This window comes from Saccostrea cucullata, unplaced genomic scaffold (assembly GCF_032062105.1).
Source record: "Saccostrea cucullata isolate Sc308-1 unplaced genomic scaffold, CSIRO_AGI_Scuc_v1 ctg966, whole genome shotgun sequence".
NCBI lineage: Eukaryota > Metazoa > Mollusca > Bivalvia > Ostreida > Ostreidae > Saccostrea > Saccostrea cuccullata.
In genome coordinates, this window is record NW_026940431.1 from 40,470 (window position 1) to 50,534 (window position 10,065).

The following is a 10,065-nucleotide window of genomic DNA, read 5'->3' on the forward strand; positions in this document are numbered from 1 at the left end:
GAGAAAATTGTTACTCTTGACACAATTGTTTTGTTAATTTACATAACAATTTTGCATGTTTTCTTTTTAGTGGAAGATTTACAAATCTGGTATAAAAGTATGCGCACAATGTATGGAACATTGTCTCAAACGAAATCAGGTGACGGCCGTAAGGAACTTACTGAGAGAGACAAACGGGTCAAAGAGTCATTTTCTTTCCTATCCGGCCATAAAGTTCGTGTATTCAGTAGACAAGCCGTAAGTGTAAGTATCATATATTACACTACTTATAAATGCAGACAACTATATTTTTTTCCTTCTATTTATTTTTGATAAATTATTTTATTGCTGTAGCTCCGGACAAAATTGGGCCTTGACAGCTCAGATAGACCTGACACACCTCAGACGGTCGATAGTGAAGAGGAAATCGAAAATGAGGAAGACGATCAAGGAAATCAACCGTGTAACTTTTCCACTGTCACTTAAGACCCAAGCTCTACAAACTTTCCAAGCATGAAGGCACGTACTGCAAAAAAGAAAACAAACATCAGAGATTCGGACATGTTAGCTCAGCTTAATGAGAGGGTTACGGAGTCAAAGACACTGCAGAACAGAATTGACGAGCTTGTCAAGTCAGCAGATAATACCCGCACAGCTTGGGCAAATTGGATGGGCACCATGCTTCCTTATATCCATGACGACTTGTGGGAACAATATCTTCGACAGTTTTTCGACAGTCTCCTTTGGAATTATTCAACAGAATACGAAAAGAAAGAGCACAAGCCTCTAATCTGACAAATTTGTCATCATCTCAGCAACAGCAAAGAGCAAGTGTAGAACAGCGACAAAGTTGTGGCGGTTTTCAACCAATCAACTGGGACACAACACAGCCTCGTTATGACCAACAACAACATGTTCAGTCAACTCCAAGATCGTCCTCAAACTCCTTCCACATCAGTTCATTTCTAAACAACCTTCAGTCAGATTTACCTTGTGATGAATCTAACCTTCATGCCGAAAAATCAATAATATATAGCACTCAGAATTGTGAAGGTTCCTTTTCTTGAGGAAAAAATCCAAACCTTTTTTTTTTAATTTGCCCATTCACGGAATGAAACATTTTTAGTCATGATTGGTGTTTTATTTTATTTTTATTATTCTTTTCTTTGCAAAGTACATTGCACTGTAATAATTATCATAAGACATTAAAGTTACTGATCTACAAGTAAATGTACATGTGATTCAGTTGTTCATTTTCAGTATACACATATGTTATTACGAGTTTGTATTTTAAGTTTGTTTTATTTCTGGTTTGTTCAGAGAATGAGTATTAACATTGTCCAATGTTTCACGTTTATTAATACACAATAAATTTAAAACAATGTCCTGATTTATTTAATAATTTACAATGTAGTACATTAACAATCAAACGGTCGTCAGAAGAATCATCAGAACACACTTATAAATCTCTAAATCATAGTCATTATATCATGTCATTCTGCCAGGGAACCGCCCCAACGGGTGAGTTGTAGTAATGCTTCAGGTAGAGCCTCTGGGTCTTTGCTGCTATAGTTGCTCGATTGCATCCACCAACGTTATCCAAATCTGTAAGGTTTGCACAGTCTCTCCAAGCCCCCGGAACCACGTGATGATTTAGATCTTCCTGATCAAGATTTTTCGTCTTGGAGATTTGGAAATCTCATTCGCATCAAATTATGAAGACAGCAACATGCTAATACAATAGATGAAACAGTTTCTGGTTCTTGGCGCATGGGAGCTAAGAGGCATTGCCATCTGTTGGCAAGTATTCCAAATGCGTTTTCTACAACGCGCCTTGCTCTGCTGAGTCAATAATTGAATATACGCTCCTCATTGGTCAAAGTCCTTCTTGCAAATGGTTTCATAAGCCATGTCCTAAGAGGGAAGGCGTCATCACCCACGATGAAATACGGGATGTTTCTGTTATCATTTGGTAGAGGGTCAGCTTCTGGAAATCCAATATTTTGATTTTTGGTGACATCTTTTAATTCTGAGTTGTTAAACACAGTAGCATCTGATGCAGAACCATTTGCACCTACGTCAACCCAAATGAATTTATAATCAGCATCAACAAGCCCCATAAAAATGAGGGAGTGGAACCCTTTGTAGTTATAAAGTGAACCCCCGTTTCGGGGACATTTTATAGCAATATGCTTCCCATCCAAAGCACCAATGACATGGTCCAAGTTCCATCTATTTTTGAACTGCTCAGCTATCTGTTGCCACTCATCTGTAGTTGTAGGACATGCAATTACTTCATTAGCATATTCCGCTATTATACTTTCACAAACTTCTCGAATCAGCAAGGAAATTGTATTATGTGGAACTCGAAATCCGTACATAAGACTTGTGTATGACTCTCCTGTTGCTAAATACCGAAGTGTTATGGCCAACTTTTTGAATACATCCTCCGTTTCAAGTTCTTTCATCAGACGATCAAAATATCCATACTGAGTACGTCTAGTGATCCAGGGTCTTATCCAGTATCTTCTTCTTTGCCTCCGTGGACGTCCGTTGTGTAATAAATGCGCAATTGCCTCGTCATTTTCAGCAATATTCTGTTCAAGTTCCCCCAAATATTGCAGCACTTGATGCCTCCGCACTGTAGCTACTGTCATAATTATACAACTTCGAAACTATGCTAAAGAATTTCAAGCAACCCCTCGATATATATACTCAAACCAAGTATACTCGTAAGAACTCGTATATGCATCGTAAAGACTCGTAGATATTCGCAAGAGCATCGTATAAAATCGCGTTTTATCGTACAAATTCGTATAAAGATCGTATTGCGTTCGTTTTGTGATCGTCTTTGCTCGTACATTACTCGCCAAAACTCGCTCTGTTATCGAATAAGCCTCGTACATTGTTGAGCGGACATCGTAGTCGTATCGTGACACACTGGAAAAAATCACCCTCTGTCAAATAATGCTAGGCTAGCGTGGCGATTTATGGTTTTTTGTAAGTTGTGTGGAATCGTAGCAAAAATCGTGACAGTGTGACGCCTTACTTATGCAGCAATATACCTTCATCACCTGCAAACGGAGTTTATTTATTCAGTTGATTCGATATGCAAGAGCTTGCTCTACGTATGAATAATTTCTAAAACGATTTTAAAACGCAAAATCTAATGTTCTCTACTTCCACCAAAAACGTCCAAATCCTGCTGACACTGTAAGCTTGCGTCTCGGTAATGAACTCATTGAATTTTCCAACTCGTATACAATCATCTTGGATTCTCTGAAGTTCCAGTTTTGACCCTGGCGAAAGAACATCTAATGCTAGCGCAAAAGGACGGCAAGCATATTTTGCATTAAAAAAAATCGAACAGCTCAGACCAATAACAGAGCCAAAATGTATTTAAAAAAAGTTATCTTACCATCAGTTCTTTACAGCAGCGAATTATGGTGCAATCTTCGGACAAAAGACATAGGAACACACAACGCATTCCAACATTTCGTCGTTAAGAATTTTATTGGAATGCCCCATCATACAAGATCAGACATGTGCGAAAGCCTTTTAAATCTCCCTCCAATCACAGCAGAGAAGTCAACATAACTTACCTTACCAAGCGAGTATTTATCATTCGACTGTTCTCCTGCCTTTTTATCACCAGTACTATAAATATTATGGGTTTATTCAGGACATAATTCCTACACTCTTGAAATACAATTTAAACCGTGTGTTAACTGATTATCTCGAAAGTGGATTCTTCCCCAATATGTCTCAGTGGAAAATACATTATTGAAATCCTCTGTCACCTCGTTTCTCTAGATGTCTTTTCGCTCAACCGAATGCTTGCCGACCCTGACTGGATTAAGCATTCCCTGCGCAAGCAAACCATCTAAGCATCTGTGGACCATCCCAAAAAATATTCATGAAATTGTTCTGTGTAAATTCATTGTTAAGCTATGGACCCCTTTAGATACACTACCGGAAACATGCTGCCTCTGCGCAAAATCTTTCACGATCGTGTTTGAGCACATGACTACTGTCTGCCCTGAAACATCTCTGTATCGCGACGCCTGGTGGTAAACTGTGATTGAGGACTACGACATCTAACTAGGCGCCGAACTTTCAGGGCTCTCAGGAAATGAATGATATTTATTTCTGCTCAGTGCCAACACCCTTACTCTTGAACGTTGACACACCAGGGGCCCGTTTTACAAAAGAACTTACGAGTAAGCCTAAAAACTTCAGATGGTTGTAAAATTATGCAAAATTAATAATTTTCCCTGAAATTGTTTGTGTAAAAATATCTTAACACATTCCTTTGAAAAATTTAAAAATAATTTTCTATATAATGTTAATTAAAAAGTTATATGAAGAATTAAATCTAGTCTTATGTCGTAAGTCCTTTTGTAAAACGGGCCACGGAACTCCATATCTTCAACTTCATTATGAAAGAGATGTGGCAGCGGTCTATCACAGAATGACAACGGCGTTCTCTTGAATGGACTAGATATTTCTAATCCCTGTACATTAACTTTGTGGCAAACGTACATGTTAATTTCTCCGAGCTTAAGCTCATTTTCAAATTTACTTTTGTACTCATAAAAATAATAAGCCCTTATGTAAAGTTATCTTTTGTCTTTCCAATATTTATTCTTATATGTTCATGAATCTATAATAGGAGGAAATAAATAAATAAAGAAAGAATGAATGAAGAGCTTGCTATACGTATGAATAATTTCTAAAACAAGGTAAATTATTGAAAAACAAATTGATGAAACAAGAATATCAGCAGTCTCGTTTAAAGCCATCATTTCGTAAGTCGTATCGTTCACGGTATCTCAGTCGGTAGAGCGCCCGCTCCGTGATCGGGAGGTCGTGAGTTCGTATCTCGACCGCGTCTAAATAAGTCGATAAAAAATGGGTAGCAATTAGCTGTTCCTTCGCCATGCGCTCGGCACTTTGAAGTGAAAGTTGCGGGTCCTTCGGATGAGACCTTAAAAACCGAGGCCCCATGTCAGCGGCAGAAGTTGGCACGATAAAGATCCCTCACTCCTCAATGGCCCTCGGTGCCGAGTAAAGGTCAACATTTATGCTCTTCACCAGCATATGGTGACGTCTCCATATGAATGAACATTTTTCGAGGGGGACGTTAAACAATATACAATCAATCAATCAATCATAAGTTGTACGGTCGTTACAATGACCTTGCCACCAAATGCAATTTATCATTGAGTCAAATGCTGACTGACGTTTTTCATACAAATTGTTTGTCCATTATTTATACAATGAATCGACGACGGATTTTTCCGTTATTTCCCGATCATGACAAGGAGCACACGGCGGGTGTGACCAGTCGACAGGGGATTCTCACTTCTCCATGGCACCTGATCCCATATGATATTTTGGAGGTCCATGTTTCACCGCTCCTATTTTGTATTGTTCATGACTTTTGATCTTGATTACTGTTCGTTATCTCAATATATTTCATTTGAAAAAAGTATTAGATTCTGTAAACAAATATTGTTAATTTGAATGATGCAGAAATAGAATAATTGGTAATCATGTTATCCCATCTCCTCATGGTATTGGGGTTCTTTCCTAAACTTATATTGCATGCTCCTAAAAAATTAACACTCAGCTGAATGCTTTTGAGTACCTTAATAGAAAATAATCTTTTTACATGTATTGCTTCGGAAATTGGAAAACAAATTGACATGTATCTTGTAAAGTAGAAATCAGCTGTTTCAATACTGTACTCACAGAATAACACAAATAGATCAAAATGGCACTACTTAAAATCAGCTTTGTGAGGAAATTCAGAACCAGCCGTGTAACAGATAATTGCTTTTATTATTTTATGAAATAATAATTATAACTGTATATCATTATATTTTCCCAAGCATTATTTTTACGAGATACCTTTTTATAAGCGAGACAAAATTATTTCTAGCTATAGTTTTTGTTGTTTATAAATATTATTATTATTATATACATGAGAATGACAGCCTACCCTAATTAATGAAAAGCGATTTACAGTTACCTGAATCATTTCCATAAATGCAATGTACATGCATTTGAAAAAAATAATCCAGTCTTAAGGAAATTTGTTGTCAGTAGGTCTTTAGAGATACATATTTCTCTCAGGTAGCCAGTTAAAGATGAAAAAGTAAAGAATATGATATATTAAACAAGAAATTAAAAATGAAAAAAAAAATTGCTCAGAACACAAATTTGGATAAAGACTTACTTTAAGATTGAAATACATTACTTATAAGGACCATTTTTATCTTGAGGCCAAAATTTATTTATCTGCATTGTAGATGAATGTTGAATCTCCATTCACTTTCACCATGATAAGATTTTTTTACTTAAGGTCAGACGATACGTTCCTCAGAAATCTGTTTTGTGTATTTTCGTGATATATGAAAGATATTTAAAATTATATTTACCTTGTAATTTCTATAAACTTGTTTTTAATTGTCTTAAAAAATTTAACGCTTAACTTTTATATTTCGGCAATTTTTATTGTTTTTTTCCCAAAGAGATTAATAGGCAACACCATCCACTGGTATACTGCACAAATTCCTGGTAATGTACCTCAATTTTTTGTGAGTTAACTTGTTAAAACAGCATTACTTCAAAGACAAATTCTTGGGGAAAATTTTTTTTATAATAGGAACGTATCATCTGTCCTTAAAATTAATTTGTCATTTGTCTTTCTGTATCATTTGTTTACATGGAAGACTTGTTATCTTTTGAAAATATTTGAAAAGTTTATAAGGAGATAATCAGCTCGATCTAAGGATGAAATATTGTACACTGTACATTTAATTTAAATACGTGTCTTTTTTTAACTCTTTAAATAGGGTGCTTGAATGTCTAAAATATAATTATTTATTTCCAAAGTGTCATCTTGAAAATTAAAACGAATTAAAAAAAATATGTAAATTGATATTCTTTCTGTTCTGAATGCTTTTTATTACAAACATTAGACATGTATATAATAATGGTAAATAGAGACTTCAAATTTAAGATTATTACAAAACTTCTTGAAAAATAAACTTATAATTTGTAAAACACTTTGGCTTTTTTTTTTACAAACACAGTTTACAACTTTCACAAAGAAAAATTATTATGATATAAATGGAAACAAATTTAGAATCACTGATTTTCATTAGTATTTAAAGTTAATTTTACGTGTAACAGAAGAGAGATGGATGTTATACAAAGATCTGCAATTATTGTTACTCTACGCTGCATCTAAGAATCGGTTGCTTCTGTCACGTTTTTCTTGCGACGCATCAGCATGTGATACATAATAACTAAAAGACACTAAAGAGCTTATAGATTGCCGTTATAATTCTGATTATTGTGGCAGTCTTTATTTTCTGAAATGACATCTGGTAGAGTGAATATTGATACGAGTATAGCGCAGCCTGGAGGTTCCCTGTCACCTGTTGACAGATCCCCAGAATCTGCCACGATATGTCTCTGTAATCTAAAGGTATACGCTGTCCATGACCAGATTTAACTAGGGACTGTAAATCATTTAGAACTGATTGTACTCTCATTGTGTCTACATGTCTGTAGCACAAGATCTCTAGCATGTATACCAATACAAATGGTGGGACATATAATGCAGACCAGTCATTCTGTTGGGCAGACTGTTGTTCTTGTACCAATTCACTGATGTAATGGATTTCATTGTATAGTATGATATTCCATGCTACAGCTTTACTCATCTTTGTAGACCAGGAATGTCCCCCTACAGTCTCAGTATACATCCCTGTATCTATATTAAACCTATATATCAAATATGGCTGTATTAACTTGTCCTTGATCATATCTATAAAAGATAAAGCTTCCATGTATCTAAGTGTTTTGTAATAATACATGGCTATGTGCATCATGTCAGTTATAAATATACATCCAAACTTGGCTGCTAATTTCAGCATGTGACAGGACATTTTGTCAGCTCTATACCTCTGTTTGTTTTTATGTGTGTAAGTTTCCATATGTAATATAAAAGCAGTTCTCTGAAGGACAGAAGCTGTAACTTTCTGTAGCATCATGACTTGATACTGTGTCAGGAGGGGTGAACCTATCATCTGTTCTACTGTATGTAAATATCTCATACAGGTTTCTAGGTTTGGTGTCTAAAGTGTTTCAAATCTATATATCTCCTTCAATAGCTCTCTATCAAACTTGGTCTCAGAAATCAGAGTATGTTCATCTGTACAGATGGAGAGGTGGGGGTTGTGAAGGACATTTATGATATAAGATCTAATGGAGGGAATGTGTAGCAGGAATGCTAAACCCTTCTCATAAAACCCATTTAGTCTTATAAATATCTGATGCTGTGCTTCACCATGGACTTTACTCAGAAACATGTTATTTTGGGGAATAAAAAAAATTAAAACATACGCCCTCATAAAACCACTTAAGGATGAGTTTGAAACAAACCCAAAAACACTCCAGGAGAGTTTGTGGACACCAATGTTGTAATGTATTCTGCTGTAACACCCAGAAAACTGCTGTCTTCATGTGATAGGAACACAGTAATTTATCATCATCACTTTTACCATTGTTAATTATTTCTGTTAAGAACAATTTAAGCAAGCCATAAGTTAAGAATTGAGAGTGATTCATAGCACACACAAGTTTATGTTCTGCAAGAGAGAAAGAAATTCTCCATTCATTGTGCACATGATGTTCTAATTTATGTCCTATTGCTACAAAGTGACATCCATTTTGTACTATATCATCAACAATATGAGACTTGGGCCAGGAGTGACATCTTTCTATCCAAGAGGAGGCAGATGGAGGCCAAAAATCACTTAGAAAGCAGTGGACAAAATCATATTCAAGTGATTCATGAAATCCGCTTGCGCAGGGTCCATGTGGAATGGAGTCAGAAAAAGTTGAAGAACACATAATCTTTCTGTATTCTAAACTGGCGATATAGAGCTTATCATTTATTCTAAGACAGGTTCTCTGGATTGTTCTGTCCATGCTTGGTGACAGTAAGTATAAAAAAGTGAATCCTGGTGGACTATCAGAACAGTCACAGAGGATCAGTGTTTGTCTGTGTGTGTTGTAATACTGAGACTGAGAGAATTCCCAGATCACACGGTGATTATTTGGCCACATCATATAGTCTACATCTGATCCATTCAGTCTGAATCCTTCTCTGAGACTTCCACTTATCATCTGACTGATCTCATAACGTTTTATCAATTCATTTACCACCATATCCCAGATGTCTGCTACATCTCTCCTCATGGCCACCAGTTGTGAAGTCCCCAGTTTAACACACAGTCCCAGGAACACTGACTCAGACACACCTTGTAGGGCTGTCTTTCTAATGATGATTAAAGAGAATTTAAGATGTCTTGATAAACGTGATATATGTTATTTACTTAACCATTCAATACTTACATAATTTTTATAAGATTATATTTTTATTGGCTAATCTATAATTATTTAACTTTCAGCCTTCAAAAATTGCTTTTACTTTTACAATGAAAATTCACTTTCATTGTGAATCATGATCAATTGTTCTCAGCATATCATTAAATTTACAAAGAGCAAAATAGAAGAAAATAAAAGTGTTTTCTTGTATATGAAGTTTAAGTGATCCAAAAATTAAAGTAATACACAAATATTAATTAAAACTCACATTGGTGAAGTTCTAAAGGAATTCATTTTTACAGGTAAGATATGAAAATTACCAGGTGCTATAAATAGTACAGAAAATCCCTTTAAATCTTCTTTCATTTTATATCTACCTTTTACCTTTTGTGTTCTCTGAGAAAATAAAATAAATAAAATGGCATTTATAGGGCAAGGTAATTATAATGCTCTGTAACTAAAAATAGTATTGAACCCATCTGGGAAACGGGGACATTTGTAAGGAAATCTGCTCGACCCCCCCCCCAAAAAAAAGGAATGCTATAATTACCTATAGTTTATTGAAGTTAACTATGATTAACAATAGTAAATCAATGTTTTTATTTCAGTAAATCAATTTATTCTTAGTATGAATTTCAGATAAATATGTTTTATTTTTTAAAATTACTATTATTTTATTTC

The 10,065-nt window shown here is 35.3% G+C and overlaps 1 pseudogene; it reads right to left on the reverse strand.

Moving 5' to 3' along the window:
* Positions 1–7,902: 7,902 nt before the first annotated feature.
* On the reverse strand, positions 7,903–9,678 carry LOC134255413 (uncharacterized; annotated as a pseudogene).
* Between the last annotated feature and the right edge of the window lie 387 nt (positions 9,679–10,065).